The sequence below is a fragment of the Notamacropus eugenii genome, chromosome 3, assembly GCF_028372415.1.
Source record: "Notamacropus eugenii isolate mMacEug1 chromosome 3, mMacEug1.pri_v2, whole genome shotgun sequence".
Classification (NCBI taxonomy): domain Eukaryota; kingdom Metazoa; phylum Chordata; class Mammalia; order Diprotodontia; family Macropodidae; genus Notamacropus; species Notamacropus eugenii.
The window spans coordinates 399,907,213-399,924,189 of NC_092874.1; positions in this window are offsets into that span (position 1 = coordinate 399,907,213).

Here is a 16,977-nt window from a genome sequence, read left to right on the forward strand (position 1 = left end):
TTGACATCAAGACACAAGGGTAGTTGCCCCCCCCCCCTACCATGGCCCCTTCGAGAAGGGTCATTAGGGAATGCTGTAGGAACTGGTTCCCTCAGCAACCATTTGAGAAGACTAGACTAGAATAAAGTTGATTATTAACTCTTCTTAGTGTCTTTCCTGTCTGACCAGACCAAGAGGGAACCTGTTAGAGGCTGGAGACTGAAAACTCGAGTGCCTCCTGTGTGTTATCTGTGAAACACACAGCAAGACCTATATAAGCAAAGTGAAGTGAGAAGAGCCAGGAGATCATTGTATACAGTGACAGCAATTTTGTAATGATGATCAACTGTGAAGGACTTGGCTATTCTGATCAATACAATGATTCAAGACAATTGCAAAGGACTGTTGAACCCCAAAACAAAGGTTTGTTCTAAGAAAGAGACAAAAGGTTAGGTCGGGACCATGTTTTTATTTCTCTCACAAACTGGCAACATGAATTACATGGGAGTTACAGTCTAGAGCTAAGCCAGTCCTAAGGGGGCCAGTCCAGAAGCAGCTCAGTTTGGAATTTGAGAGTACAGGATTATATGCCCTTTAAAAAGTAGGTGTTCCCAAGGGGTACCAATAGACTCTGATTGGCCTACACACTGGGAGGTGGGCTATATTAAAATGAGATCTTGAAAATGTGATTTAGGTCATTTAATCTCGGTCAGCAGGGGCTGCTATCATCCCATCATCAAGACAGAGGAAATACCTGCTCTATCTGACCAGCCCCCATCATACCAGACCACTCCCAGTCGGGCTGTCTAGGCAGAAGAATCGAACTCCACCCAAGTCTGGGCAGATTAAATCAATTCAGGCCTGGGCTCCAAGATAAGACTCATTATCAATAATGCTCTTGTGAAGAACTTTGGAGAAGGGCCCTGGAGGTGGAGCTCTGAATCTCGAAAATCATTTTTCTCAGGACTTACAATGAAAAATGCATAGAGAATTGATGAACTCAGTGTAAATTGAATTATAATTTTCTCACTTCCTTTTTTTGAAATATGGCCAATATGGAAATATGTTTTGCATGATTTCGCATGTATAATTGATATCATTGTGTTTGCTTTCTCAGTGGGTGGGGAAAGGGGTGGGAAAGAGGGAGAGAATTTGGAATTCTAATTTTAAAAAGAAAAGAATGTTATAAATAAATAAAATTTTTTTTTTAAAAAAAACCTCACTTGATTCTTCCAGCTTCACTATCATTCTATGTTTTTGTAAATAGACTTCATGAGACTACCCATGGGGGTCCATGACACACAAAAAAGCAGAAAACTAGAAGATTCTGAGTCCCTTCTGGCTCTAGATCCTTAGAGTCTTATGCTGTTAAGGGAAGTAGTTCAATAGGTATTGAGTGAGATGAGGAGATTGTGAAGACTTTTCATAATAAAAATATGGGGAATATTGTATTTTCTAAATAAAAATTTCTTTTCCATAAGGCCTCTCTCCCTGGATACCTCAGGTATCCAGGGCCTGTGGACAGTCAGTTGCCCTCCTCCCCTTCCCCATTCCCCCTCTCCCACCCTTACCAGTTGCCACCTTTCTTTGTGAAAGTGCTGCGGACGGTAGCGGAAACTTAGGAGTTACTCAAATCTCCCCTTTGTTTGACTAGCTCCCCTTTCTCCCTCTCCCCTCCTTTCTAAAGCCACATCAGCAGTTAGGTTAGGTATTAAATGAGGCAATTGTGTTGGGATAAGTGAAAATTTCCCAGGGATTGCCTGGTTTTTGGGCTTAGATTGCAAGCCCGCCTCCCAGGCAATAGAGAGGTGGGATAGTGGGGAGGTGGGATTCTCTGTGTTAAGCTATAAGATTGTGCTCTGATTTCTGTAAATTGCCTCCTTCCATCAGATTAAAGCCCCGTCCTGGTGGAGGGATGCCCCTTTCTTACAAGAATTGTAATAAATCATTTTCTGTTCTTATTGGGAAACCTCTTCTTTTATTTAAAATTTTGAGTAAGGGTCTTTTATCCCATACAATACGAAGTCAGGAAGATCTGAGTCCAATTTTGCATCAGACATTTAAAAATCTTGTATCTTGGGCAAGTCACTTAATCTCTATCTACCTCAGTTTCCTCATCTGTAAAATAGGGATAATAAAAGCATCTCTCTCCCAAGACTGTTGTAAGGACCAAATGGGAAAATAGGCATAGTACAGAGTGCCTGGCACATAGTAAGTACTATATAAGTGCTTATTCTCACATGGACAAAGAACTAGACAAATTAAAGGGGAGGAAGGAGAGGGAGGTTAAAGGAGTAGCTGACTTTTTCTTTCCCAAGCATTCTGTTATAATTGGAAAGATCTAAGGAGGCAATGTGGAGTCATGGCAAGGGTGCTGAACTTGCCATCTTCATGCACATTCAGGTATGAGGCACTTACTAGTATAAATGTGTGCAGTGTACTTCATCTGTCTCAGCCTCAATTTCTTGAGAATTATACAAATTGCTCTTTCACAGGGATGTTATGAGAAAAGTGTTTTGTAAATGGTTTGGTGCTTTAGAAATCTAAGCTGTGTACACACATGATTACATATAATACACACATATTATATACACATATAATTTATTTATTTTTAGTTTTCAACATTCACTCCCATAAGATTATAAGATTTTGAATTTTAAATTTTCTCCTCCTCCCCAAGATGGCCTGAAATCTGATATAGGTTCTACTTACACATTCATATTAAAATTTTCACAATAGTCATGATGCAAAAAAGAATTAGAACTAATGGGAGGAGTCATGAGAAAAAAGAAACAAAATAAAACAATATAAGAAAAGGAGAACAAATAGTATGCTTCCATCTGCATTCAGACTCCAAAGTTCTTTCTCTGTATGTGGATAACATTTTCCATCATGAGTCTTTTGGAGTTGGAGATACTTGCATTGCCGAGAAGAGTCCAGTCTATCCAAGATGGTCATAGCACAATGTGGCTGTTCCTGTGTACAATGTTCTTCTGGTTCTGCTCACTTCACTCAGCATCAGTTCATAGAAGTCTTTCTAGGTTTTTCTCAAGTTCACCTGCTCATCATTTCTTATAACACAATAGTATTCAATTATATTCATATACTACAACTTGTTCAACCATTCCCCAGTTGATGGATATCCCCTCAATTTCCAATTCTTTGCCACCAGAAAAAGAGCTGCTATAAATATTATTGTACATGTGGGTCCTTTCCCCATTTTTATTATCTCTTTGGGATACAGATGTAGAAGTATTATTTTGGGGAGCCCTTTGGGGATAGTTCCAAATTGCTCTCCAGAATGGTTGGATCAGTTCACAACTTCATCAACAATGCATTAATGTTCCAGTTTTCCCACATCTTCTCCAACATTTATCATTTTTCTTTTTTGTCATGTTAGCCAATCTGATATGTGAGAGGTGGCACCTCAGAGTTTTGATTTGCATTTCTCTAATCAATGCATGAATTAAAAAAACCTTCACAATCCTACATTTTCTTCCCAATCTGGTTGAGAGGGACTAGGAATGATTACTCTGCCTTGTCCATTTTACAGATGGGGAAAGTGAGACACTTGGTGATAAAAGAAACTTGTTCTAGAATACTTAGGAAAGCATAGATATGAAAACTTGGACCAAAAAACGTGAGGCTGTTTAGTGAAGACTTCAGGGATGGTATATCCATTCTTCTGAAGCTTTTATTGCTAATAAGTAAAATAACTTAATTCTTAGAGTAATACCTACTTAGTACTCACTTTTCTACCTTATATCACCTCCACTAGTTAGTTGGATCCACAGAGGGGTGACCGTCAGTATTTCTAGGTTTCTAGGAATAGCCCTGTGGGAAGCTGACTTCCTAAGTGCTAGTTCATGAGCTGCTGCTGTTATACTTTCCTTTAGCAATCAGGCAGTAAATAGAATCAATTCTTTAAGGAAGGCCTAGCAAGAACAGTGGTTAGAAACCATTATTATGCTTCTCCAAGAGACAGTATTGTGAATGGAAAGAGTGGTGGCTTTGGAGCCAGAGTCTCTGGGTTCAGAAACTGTAACCACCATTTATTACCTCTCTGACCCTGGGAAAGGTACACTTTCTTTGAGACTCAATTTCCTCATCTGGCAAATGAGAGGACTGGACTAGATGACCTCCAATATCTCTTCCAATTTTCAATCTGTCATCCTATGATGTACCCATAAGATGCCCACGACTCCATCCAACATGCTCTATTATAACATTAAGAAATGCCAGATACAATTTGTATGGTGATACCTTCAATAGTTCTTTAAATATTGTTATTTTTTGTATGGCTCTAACAATAACAATAGCTGGTATTTATAAAGAATTTTAAGCTTAGCGAAGTAATTTTAAAATATTATTTCATTTCGTCCTCACAATAACCCTGTGAGGTAGTGTAAAAGCAAGCACCTCAACATACACAGGAGGGCCTGCTGTATATGTTCTTAGATCTACTTTTCTAAAGGGAAAGCAACTTTTGAGGGATCAACAATCACTTTAGTTAAGCACGTATATCATTTGCTTAGTTCAGGGGAAGAAGTCAACACCTGAACTTCAGAAAAAATACAAAGAAATAAGAATCAACAGACAGGGCTTCCATCTGTCTGACTGTAAGCAATACATACATCACAGTTCAACAGACAGATCCAACTCTCTGACCATATATACTTAGTACCCAGAGATAGAAGCCACAGCATTAGGGTTTTCAAAGCCAGGGGGCTCCTTATTGGCTGCCCAAAGTCTTGTCTGGTCAAACAAACACTTCCAATGAGTAAGCCCCAAAGTAAAAATTCACCTCAGATTACTGATACACTTTTCAGAGCCAGAGGGCACCACAACCCTTGAGAACCAGTGCCTCAATAGAAAATTAACAAAAGATGTGAGCCTCCCCTAATCAAGCTTCTCCTAATGGGCAGGCCCAACAATGAGTAGGGAAAATCTTTAACTCTTTAGCATTGCAGGTAGCTGCTATTATTATCCCCTTTTTATAGATGAGGAAACTAAGGCTGACAGAAACTATTTCTAAGTTTTATTCATCCATTTTCCCTCTTGTTCTTTTGAAGAAAATCTCATAAATCCTTTGAAAGTCTTCAGAGATACATAAATGCACTAACAAAAATATTCACTACTTTATTCTCAAGCATGATACTCCCACAGTGCCTACCTCTGCTCTCCACCAAGCAAGTGCTGCTTAAAAACTTGTTGAAACAATTAATCATTGTTTTTCCTCCCTCATTTTGTGTGGGATAAAAAGACCCTTACTCAAAATTTTAAATAAATGAAGAGGCTTCTCAATAAGAACAGAAAGAAAAGGATTTATTAGAATTTCGAGAAAGGGACGTTCCTCCACCAGGTCAGGGAATCTGGTGGAGAGAGGCAACTTACAGAAATTGAAGCACAATTTTTATACCCTAACATAGAGAATCCCACCTCCCCACTATCCCACCTCTCCATTGGCTGGGAGGCAGGCTCACAATCTAAGTGTGAAAAACTAGACAAACCCCAGGAAATTTTCACCTATCCCAATACAATTACCTCATCTGATATCTCACTTAACTGCTGATGTGGCTTTAGAAAAAAGGGGAGGGGGAAAAGCAGGAGCTGGTAGTGTTGATGTGGCAACAGTACAACAAACAAAGGGGAGATTTGAGTAACTTCCAAGTTTTGGCTACAGCCCACAGCACTTTCACAAAGAAAGCTAGTAGCTGGTAAGCGGGGGGAACCAACTGACCATCCACAAGCCCTGGATACCTGAAAGGCCTTATGGAAGAGAAATTTTTTTTGGAAAATCCAGTATTCCCCATATTTTTATTATGAAAAGTCTTCACAATCTCCTCATCTCACTCAATTCGTAGCATCACACGGTAATGTCTTGACTTGCTCATGAATTGGATTTAATTAAGGCAGAGTTGCACAAAGGCTGATGCCTCACTCTTTTCTTCCAGTCATCGTAGTCCAGTGGCAGGACAAAAGTCAAGATGACTGGTGATGGCCCAGGTTGAAGTGGATGGCCTTGACATCTTTCATGTCTGACCAAGCTCTAAGCACTCCACAGGGTCTGCTTCAGCTTCCTTCATGGGAGTTGGAACAATTTTGTTCCCATCCACCTTTCACAAGCTTGGAGCAGAAATCCTCCTAACTCACCAAAGGGTCTGAGGCCTCTCAGTTGATTACCCTCAACTTGATTTAACCCATTTGCTGAGATGGTGTTACCAGGGTGTGGCTGCTGTGCATGCTACAGCTTTTTGGAGCTTTAGTATAACAACAATTTATGTTGTTTCCAAGAGTAGGTGATGAATTTTCTGTCATCTATCCATGCTTCATCCTTTTGTATTTTTTGTGACCAATTATACACATCTCTCTTAACCACCGGCCAGGATTAGGAGGTCTACATGCTTTGGCTCTACTTCCCCTCTTCTCATTCATTCTCTACCCTTCAGTGTCTGGTTTACAGTTTCATTACTCAACTGCAACTATTCTTTCCAAAGCTGCACATGATTTCTTCTCCCTATTTCTTTCCTTTTATTTACTTAAAATATTTTAGTGATAATTTTCATTCATTTTTGGATTTATCCCTCCCCCATTCTTTACCCAGCAAACCATCTATTGTAACAAAGAATTAAAAAGAGAGAGTGGGAAAAACAGTTGAGCAAAACTAACCATATCAACTAGGTCTGACTATTTATATAATGTTCTATTCCTGTAACCCTGTTTCTGTAAAGAAGATAGATTCATTTTTCTCATTTCTTCTTTGGTAACAAGCTTGTTTATGATGAGTGAGATGAAGAGATTGTGAAGACTTTTCATAATGAAAATATGGGGAATACTGTATTTTCTAAATAAAATTTCTTTTCCATAAGGCCTCTCTCCCTGGATACCTGAGTTTCAGGTGGACAGTCAGTTGGGCACTCCCCCCACCCCCCCACCAGCTACCAGCTTTCTTTGTGAAAGTGCTGTGGGCTGTAGCCAAAACTTGGAAGTTACTCAAATCTCCCCATTGTTTGTTGTACTGTTGCCACATCAACATTACCAGTTCCCTCTTCTCCCCCTCCCCTCCTTTCTAAAGACACATCTGCCATTAAGTTAGGTATTAAATGATGTAATTGTGTTGGGATAGGTGAAAATTTCCCGGGGTTTGTCTAGTTTTTCTGCCTAGATTGTAAACCCACCTCCCAGACAATGGAGAGGGTGGATAGTGGGGAGATGGGATTCTCTTTGTTAGGGTGTAAGAATTGTAATCGATTTCTGTAAGTCGCCTCCTTCTATCAGCCCCATCCTGGTGGAGGGACACCCCTTTCTCACGAGAATTATAATAAATCATTTTCTGTTCTTATCGAGAAGCCTCTTCCTTTATTTAAAATTTTGAGTAAGGGTCTTTTATCCCATACAATGATGTTTAAACATAATTTAATTCCTGCCCCCTACCCTCTTTTTTGTTTTTTCTGTTTATAGTGTTGAAGTCATTGTATTCATTGTTTTTTAGTTTGCTTACTTCACAAGGCATCAGTTCACAAGTCTTCTTATGCTTCTCTGATTTCTTTATATTCATTATTTCTAATGGCAAAGTTCGTAGAAATCATATTTCTTGCCTTCTCATTGGGTTGGGGAGAAGTGTAGGGAGAGAATTTGAAACTGAAAATAAAAATAAAATTTAAAAATTTTTAAAAAATAAAATCAAACAATGAACTGCTGTTTGGATCTTAGTGATTTGCAATATCTTTATGACTTTCTGGAGTCCGTGAAATTCTATGCAACTGATACTCATGATCCCTTTAGACAAAAATTCTGCTAATAATTTAAAACTTTAATGTAAACCTTGTGGTACTAGAGAATTTCTAGAATATTCTAGAAGGTTTCCACAAGGGTAAATAAGGTCCACTTTCCCATTGACTTTGTATGTACTGGTGGGAGAATGTGTCACAGACTTTTGGGGGATGTTTTGTACCAACAGTTCTAACAATTCCACCTTTGTAAATACCACTTCCTAATGGCTAATTAAGTCTGGATAACTAATTGATAACCACTGATAATCAATAGGTAAAGCATACTGTTGAGAACAGTAACATTAGAAAGAAATCCTGAATCTCTTAGAACTGCTCCCTACATCCCTGAGGGGAGACAAAGTAGCTGAACTCTAGAGACCCCAAAGTGCCAAATGGTGTTGAGGCATATGCTATATTACAAATCATACTGGTGAGCAGACTTGGTTTGCTTGCTTTGTATTCATTTGTTTGCTCCCCCATTAAACTAGAAGCTCTTCAAGGACAGGGACTATCCTTGTCTCTTTCTATATCCCTGGCACTAAACACTGTGACTAGTAGGTACTTTAATAAATGGTAATTGATTGATTTATTGGCTGGTTTCTTCTTGTGCCCCAGGAACAACAAAAAAGGAGTTGGGTTCCCAAGAGAATCCAGATGTCCAGATCAAACAAACACTACTGGCTGCTTGATGTTTTTTCCAGCCAATACAAGCATGTGTCTCCAGTTTCCAGTTTTGCACAATCTTTGTCCCTTAGCCTGGAGATGGCCCAGGATGCAGTTATTAAAACATACACACCCACACACACTCACCCTAATGAGCTATAAAATTCAGCTCCAGAACTAGTTCTATTTTTGTTATCCGCATCATAGTTATCATCAGGGTCACTTCCTTATGGGCAAGAGCAACAGCTGTCCTGGGTCCCCTGCAAAACCAGGAGATCAGAGAGCAGGTGGCTGTCTTCCAAGCTCTTTCAACTGCTATTTTGGGTGTGTAGATCCTGCCCTTTATCAGTCTTCTGGGCAACAGTGTTCAAATAAGTTTTCCTAACACTCACAGAAAATACTTGGACATTCTAGTTCAGTAGTAATTATGAGCTATTCTGGGAGATGAGCCTTTCTAAAGCCTATGTGATCAAAAATTCGGCCATGTTCTACTTGATGCATAGATGCCTTTTAATTCTTTGCTACTATAAGAGTCAAAAAGGACAGACTTCAAAGTCCTTAACTGAAATGAGTCTTGAGATAAAAGGCTCCCATGCTATTCCTTTAAAATAAATCTAATCATAGCACACATTCTCTCTATTCTAATGGCCTTTCCAGATTTCTAAATTTCTTTCCAGCTCTAAATCTACAATTATGCTATTGGAAATTTTTTTTATCCTGCAAAATTAAAATCAATCTTGGTACTCACATTTCATTAGTATCCTCTGTCCCTCTTAATGAACCCTGTGACTGGAAAGCTTCTAAAGTTTCTTTTAAGAAGGAGTCCCAACACAGTCTTCTACTCATTTCTCACCAACTACACTGCTTTTCTACTTCTTTGGCTTTGTGCATTATGCCCCCTTGCTGGTACCTTCTCCTGTTATGAAGCAGGCAGAAGGAGGAGGGAAAGGCAGAAAGAGAGAGACAGAGAGAGAGATTAAACTAGTTAATCTTTAATGTGCCTTCCAATTAGAAATTAATGATTTTATGAATATTTGCCTAGGGCTCTGAATTCTCACTATTATTTTACTGGACCTGAATTCATAGAATATGGGTTCAAATTTCATCTGATTCTTTTACTTGTGCTCTTGGGCAAGACACTTAACTTTCCTGGGTCTCAGTTTCCTAATCTGTTAAAATAAGGAAGTTGGACTAGATTATCTCTGAGGTCCCTTCCACCTCTAGACCGATGATCCTAGGATCATCAGGCAGAACCAATAAAGCAGTAATCTACTTGTTGCCCCTCCCTCTCCAAATATAGTCCCCAGTCTAAAACCAAAGACCCTTTGAAAGGGGGTGGGGGAGGGAGGCAAACAATGGAAAATCTGCACAACACCAGAGTGTGCCTTGCGGTACAGATTACCTGGTTGATGTCTGAACAAGCTATACCTCTACCCAAGCCCTAGGATTCCACCAATTCCTTTCCTTGGCCATTAAGGTAGACTAAGGAGAGACTGGACATCTGCTCTGCAATTGCTTGCATAACTGAACTGCCCCTTTCTCGGGGATTAATGATCAAATCAACATTACCTTTGTTCCTATGAAAAGCATGCTTATTCCTTATGCTACCTTACTCATAATGTCAGTGATTCATAGGCTCTGTCATCTAGGCTGAAATTCCTTTTACTGGCAACCACTCTCCAATCCCTCATATTCCACCATATTAGCCTTTTCTCTCCCATGTCCTTATTCCATTCTACCCTAGCCTTCCCATGTGCCCTTTTAAGCCCATCCTATTTGTAACTGATGGGGTACAAGCCCAAGATTTTTATCCCATTTGTCTGAAGGGCCCCAAAAAGCCTGGCTTTGGGGGGCTTCTTGGATTCCCCTTATTTGATCTGGCTTTCTCTTGAGGTCCATTTCTCCCAGCTTGGATATCCCGATCTTATCAAAATTCTGTTGTTTAGATTATTTAACATTCTCTTCATATTCCTATCTTTGATCCTATTACCAGTCAAGGTTTAGCATTCTTTTGATATTTCCTACTGCCACTTACTTAGCATTCTCTTGAAGTCCAAGTCTCCCATCCCTGGACTGAGGGACTGTGGATTGTCTGGACTTCATACCAGTCCCGTCAGGATCCTCCCTGAATTTGATCTACATTCCAGGCTGACCTCTCCTATCAAGACCATCCCTGGGATGCCAGAGTACTTGGCAACACCTGGATTCTTCTCTCAGTCTTTTTCTGTGTTTAAGTTCCATCTTGCCTCCATTAAGGTACTTAGGTGTAATCCAGCACAGACTGTGTCTAGTTGAGATTCTATCTGACCGACCTGTCAATAAGAGCATTACAAACAATTAGGCTCCTTAAGAGTCAACTCAGTATGGCGAATCTTTAATAAACTTTGCTTTTCTTTGGCTTTAAGAAGGTCTGTGTCAAATTCATTGGAGCAGGACCTGGCAAGTCAGTATTTTAGAGTCCCCAGCACCCCAAACCTCAATATTACTACTCTTCTTATTAAACTTACACCCTTTCCTCCATTATTCCATAAATGATGTCACATGTAAAATCACTTTGCAAATCATAAAGTCTATACAGGGTGTCCCAGAAGTCTTAGTGCCATTTTAGACTATAGCTAAAAATAATAATAAATAATATAATAATAATAGTTGTACTAATTATTTTTATTAAAATAATTTTATTAAATAATTATAAAAACACAACTAGTCTCCAGCATACTAGTTATTATCACTATTACCATCATTATTATTTTGTCTTTACTTACATATGTGTTATTATTGTTGTCATTTCCTCCCCCACTGGAATGAAACTCCTTGAGGCAAAACTCAAGGTAAACTCCTTGACTTCATTTTTCCTCCTCTTCTCTTTGCACTAGAACTAGAACTGCTCTAGAACTTTGCACACACTTCTTACAGCATCTAGAACAATGATTAGAGGGAGTAGGCACATAATACTTGTTGAAATTACTCTAGTTTGTAGATTCATAGAATTATAGAATTAAGAGCTGAAGGACTATTGAGTCCAACTCCATCATTTTACATAGAAGTAAACTGAGGACCAGTTAGTTAAGTGACTTGCCCAAGGTTACTAGGTAATAATGATAGAGCTGGTGTTAAAATCCGTCTAGGTCTCCTTAATCCCAGGCCATCAGTCCGTGTAGTCCATTTCATACTTGAAAAAGTATCCACCCCACAACACATCTGTGCTTGAAGATCATATTTCATAAGTTTGGTACAAGAGAATATACAAAAGTAGTAATAATAGTAACTGACATTTATGCAGTGCTTACTATGCGCCAATCAGCACTTTAAAATGATTGTTTTATTTAATTCTCACAAAAACCTTGGAAGGCTGGTGCGATTGATGGGATGCTTGGGTGCTCATGCCTGAACCCCAGTTCCAAGATCACATTTCTCCCTAACCTCAAAATGCTATCCGTGACAGTTTTCTCCCTAGCACCTAACAATAACTCATAAGTGGGTCCCAGGAAGACAAACTACCTTTCCCCACAATTATTCATGAGTGGATCCGTAGTAAAGTAAACTATCTTTCCCCATCACAAGAATAAGCTGACCTCTGAAGAAATTTTCTGGCAAAAACAGAAATATCTTGTAACCACAGAACTATCGTGTATTGATTTCCAAAGTTATGTTCAATCCAGAGGTCAAGCTATACACACCAGCTCTCAAAGCTATCTTGCTACAGACGTTACACATACACCCCTGAGAAACCCCTTTCCCTGTTTTCCAGTAGTGAATGACGCCTGTGACTAAGGTTGTAGATTATCACCTAATTAGCATATCTGCCAGATAATCCACAACTTTTCCTAGATAAGCTTTAGCATCACTTCAGTTAAGTTGCAAGTTTCTGAAGGAATGCAAATTCCCTAGAGAGCTCTGCCCATTATATTGCCATTACAATAAACCTTTGCCACCTTGACTTGAAGAATGCTTGAGTCTGTGAATTCATTCCAGATGACCTTCTCTTTTACTTCAGTCTTTGAGGGATCCTTGGATCCCCCTCAAACCTCATCATTTCTTTGGAGCTCAATGTGGAGCACACTCTGAGGTCTCAAGCATTCTCCAAGTCACGGTAAGCTTTCTCTTTCAAGAAGCTTTCTAAGCTTCTTCCTCTCCTACTGTAGTTGGGTTTCTGCCCTCAAGCACCTAGGAAGACTTGCAGGGACATTGGGTTGAGTCTGCAACAGGCTCTTTCTGAACTCCCTCTTTGACAAGGGACACCTTGTTTTGGGAAAACCTGCTGGTTATTTTCTTCCTCTTCCAGGACACTGGTCAGGGTAAGTGGACTACAGGAGCCCTATGGGCACTCTCTTCCCACCCCCCGCCCCCCTCCATCTATATTCATCTATAGGCTTGTAGGCAAAAAGGATGAACCAATTTCCCTTTACATACTGGGAATCTACCCCTAGGTTTTCTTAAAGCTTGGTTTCCAAGACCTCAAAAAAAGCAGCGCCTTATCTGGCCTTTGTTACAATCTGGAGAGCCAAGCAAAAATGGTTTGTGCAGGGGATTTCTGATATGCCTCTCTGAGCTTTTGGATTCTCTCTTTCATTATCTGTATTACTCTGTCTGTATTTATGTCTGTGTGATGCAAGTGTCTGTGTGAAATCTGACACCCTGTAAGGTTTAAAATGCAGCCAACCACCAAAGGCTACAGCTGGACTTTCTAGGAATTCCGCTATTTCTTTCTTTCCCTCTCTCCCTCCCTTCTTGATGGCAGCATCAGAGAGGTGGGTGGATGAGAGAGAAAAACAACTTACTGTTTGGGTTTGAGTGAGATGAGGAGATTGTGAAGACTTTTCATAATATAAATATGGGGAATATTGAACTTTCTAAATAAAATTTCTCTTCCATAAGGCCTTTTTCCCTGGATACCTGAGTTTCAGGTATCCAGGGCTTGTAGACGGTCAGTTGGTTCCCCCCCTCCCCTTACCAGCTACCAGCTTTCTTTGTGAAAGTGCTGTGGGCTGTAGCCAAAACTTGGAAGTTACTCAAATCTCTTCTTTGTTGTACTGTTGCCACATCAACACTACCAGCTCCTGCTTCTCCCCCTCTCCTTTTTTCTAAAGTCACATCAGCAGTTAAGTTAGATATTAGATGAGGTAATTGTGTTGGGACAGGTGAAGATTTCCTGCGGTTTGTCTAGTTTTTTGTGCTTAGATTGTGAGCCTGCCTCCCAGCCAATAGAGAGGTGGGATAGTGGGGAGGTGGGATTCTCTATGTTAGGGTATAAAAATTGTGCTTCAGTTTCTGTAAGTTGCCTCCCTCCACCAGATTCCCTGACCTGGTGGAGGGACGTCCCTTTCTCGAGAATTGTAATAAATCTCTTTTCTTTCTGTTCTTATTGAGAAGCCTCTTCACTTATTTAAGATTTTGAGTAAGGGTCATTTTATCCCACACAGGTTATATGATGGGTAAAGGCAAGTCAAAGAGGGTAAGAAGTGTCAGATCAGAATTAGAAAGAAGATACTCACTGTTTTAAAACGACTTTAATCAAAGTGCACAAGGAGGACAAGTAGATTGAAGGAAAGGCAAGAAAGATTAAGCATGTTGGGCACCAAAAAACTGATGAGGTTTGAAGGGGGAGTATTCAGGGACCCCTTAAACAAGACATCCCTTGTCAGGAGTGTTTTGAGGCTAGGGAGAAAAGTGATCTCGGAATTGGGGTCCAAGCACAAGCATCCCATCATTCCCACCATTTTACATGTGAGGAAACTGAGGAAGAGAGAGGTCAAGTGAGTTGCCCAGGATCATACAGCTAATTAATTGTTGGAGGCCAGATTTGAACTCAGGTCTTCCTGATTCCAGACCTGGCACTCTATCCACAGAGTCACCTAACTGCTCCTACAACATATATCTATATATGGATATAGAAATATATTATATCTATCTTTATGTATATATATACACACACACACACACACACACACACTCATTTATACTATATATTATCTATATATATATCATATATACATACATAGACACACATTATATATATGCCCATACATATCTACATGTATATACATAGATTGTGTGTGGGGGGGCGGGGAGAGAAAGAGAGAGATTGGAAGGATTTGGTTTAGCCCCAGAGGTCAGAAATTGCAGCAATAGGTGGAAGCTGCCAAGAGATAAATGTAGGATTAAATTTGAAAAACAAACTTCCTGGTAAGAGCTAAACAAAAGCAGAAGGAATAGGTTCTAAAACTAATTTATTCCCTCTTCCTGGAGATAGCCTGTCAGTTGAATTGCAGAGGAGATTTTTTTTGTTTTAGGCATGTGTAGGAGTAGGTGACCAATAAGATTGCTCCCAACTTTGAAATTCTGTAATTCTATGAGCTTTTTTTTTTTTTTTTTTTTTTTGGTTAGGAATGTCTTATTGATATTGTCAACTTCCACAGAATTTGATCTAAGAAAGACAAACCAAATTAGGTTGTGTCCATGTTTAATTTCTCTCACAAGCTGACAACATGCATTGCATGGGAGTTACAGTCCAGAAGTAGGCCCCCTCTAAGGGGGCCAGTCCAGAACTGGCTAGATTTGGGGATTGGAGTGCCCATTTTATATGCCTTTTCAACAGGGGCTGATATCGCTCCTCCATCATTTTACCTCCAGAGAGAGGAAATACTTGTTCTATCAGATCAGTCCCCAACCATACCAGACCATTCCCAGACTTGGGGTACCTAGGCAGAAGAATCTGTTTCCACCCAAGCCTGAGCAGAACACAATGGAGCTTCCATACCTTTGACAAAATCAATTTAGACTGAGGTTAGCTTCTGACTAGGATAAAGCGATTCAGTGCAATCTCATTATCACTAATGTCCTTCTAAAGGACTTTAGAAAATAGAACTGGGGGTGGAAGTTCTGAATCTCCAAGATACCGATTACTAAAAAATCAGTTTTTGCAATATTTCAGTTTTGCTTCAGTGATCCTCTCCTTTTCCCCTGCTTCCATAAGATTCTTGAGAGTAGGGACAGTCTTTTGGGTTTGCATTCACATATGGCTTAATAAATATTTTCTGGTTTGGAGTTTGAAAATATGCTACACAAGTTATTAAGCACCTACCTGATCCCTCAATCAAATTAGGATCTTTTGCTGTTTTTGTTTTAAGAAAAGGACTCTGATTGAATAATGAGATTAAAGATCTTCCCCACCCATTGAAGGGCCTGCCATTGAGTGAAGCTTGATTAGGGGAGTTGTTTTGTAGAAGGGGCCCAAGTACCTTTTGTTTTTTCTATTGAGGCACTGGGTCTGAGGGTCATACTCTCAAGCACTGAAAAGTGTGTGTGTGTGCACGTGCACACGCGCCGTGTGTCTGTCCTTCCTTGCAGAAGAAGACCATGCCATCAGAGAAATAATGACATGACTTGCACTTGACTTTGTTTTGAGTGAGGGAGGGCTGTGCAGGTCACCAGCCTTACTTCTCCTCCAGAGCTATCTGGATCCAGTGACCAGATATTCATCAGGATGACTGGAGATGACCCGGGATGAGGCAATTGGGGTTAAGTGACTTGCACAAGGTCATACAGCTAGTGAGTGTCAAGTGTCTGGGGTGAGTTTTGAACTCAGGTCCTCCTGACTCCTGAACTAGTGCTCTATCCACTGCACCACCTAACTGCCTCCACTGAAAAATGTATAAATACTCTGAGGGTGAGGTTTTACTTTGGGGCTTAGTTTTTGTAAGAAGGTTTGAGTGCCAGATGAGAGTCTGGGAAGCCGCTAAGCAGCCCCCTGGCTTTGAAAACCCAGATATTGGTGCTTCCTTCTCTGGTTTCTATGTATATATTCTAATGATCAGGCATATGGAAGCATGTCTCTTGATTTTTGATTTCTCTGAAATTTTGATTTTGGTTTTCTCTGGCACCTGTGCTTGATTAAAGTGATTGTTAACCCCTCAAAAGTTGCCTTTCCTTTAAGAGAAGCAGATCAAACAAACTGTGATAGCAAGCCTCCCTGTGTATATTGGGATGCTTACTGATACACTATTGAGTGGGATGGGTTTAGTGAAGACTTCTCAGATTGTAGTTCTTCTCCCAGGGGTAAGGTAAGACTGAGAGGCTCAAGGTTACTATATTTGTAGAACAGAATAATTCCATATAAGGATATAAAACTGTGTAGTACATTAGGGTCTCAATGACTGGATAAAGTTGACCTAATTCTTCAATGTCTTCATTTCAAAAGGGATTTGCCAGGCCTAGAGGCCTGTGTGAGCTACCCGAGTCTTCTTACCTCACCTCCGAGGTCTTCGGTTGGCCAAAACCGGATGCTCATATGAGAGAAAGGACGTTCCAGAGTCGAACAAGGGTTGAGCTTTATTTCAGGGTCTCGGTTACAAGTGCAGGGGAATCTTCCTTAGGAGGAAGAGGGGGAGATTTCCTAAGGAGGCTAAGATCTTAAGGGATTGGAAGTAGAAGTACAAGCGGGGAGAGAGGGGGAGGGGAGAGAGGAAAGAAGAGAAGCAGAGCCTACTGTCCTCTTGGCTCCTCATGTGCTAAGAGAGCTTTCAGGCTTCCTCAATCCTACTTAACCTTCAGCCACATAGTT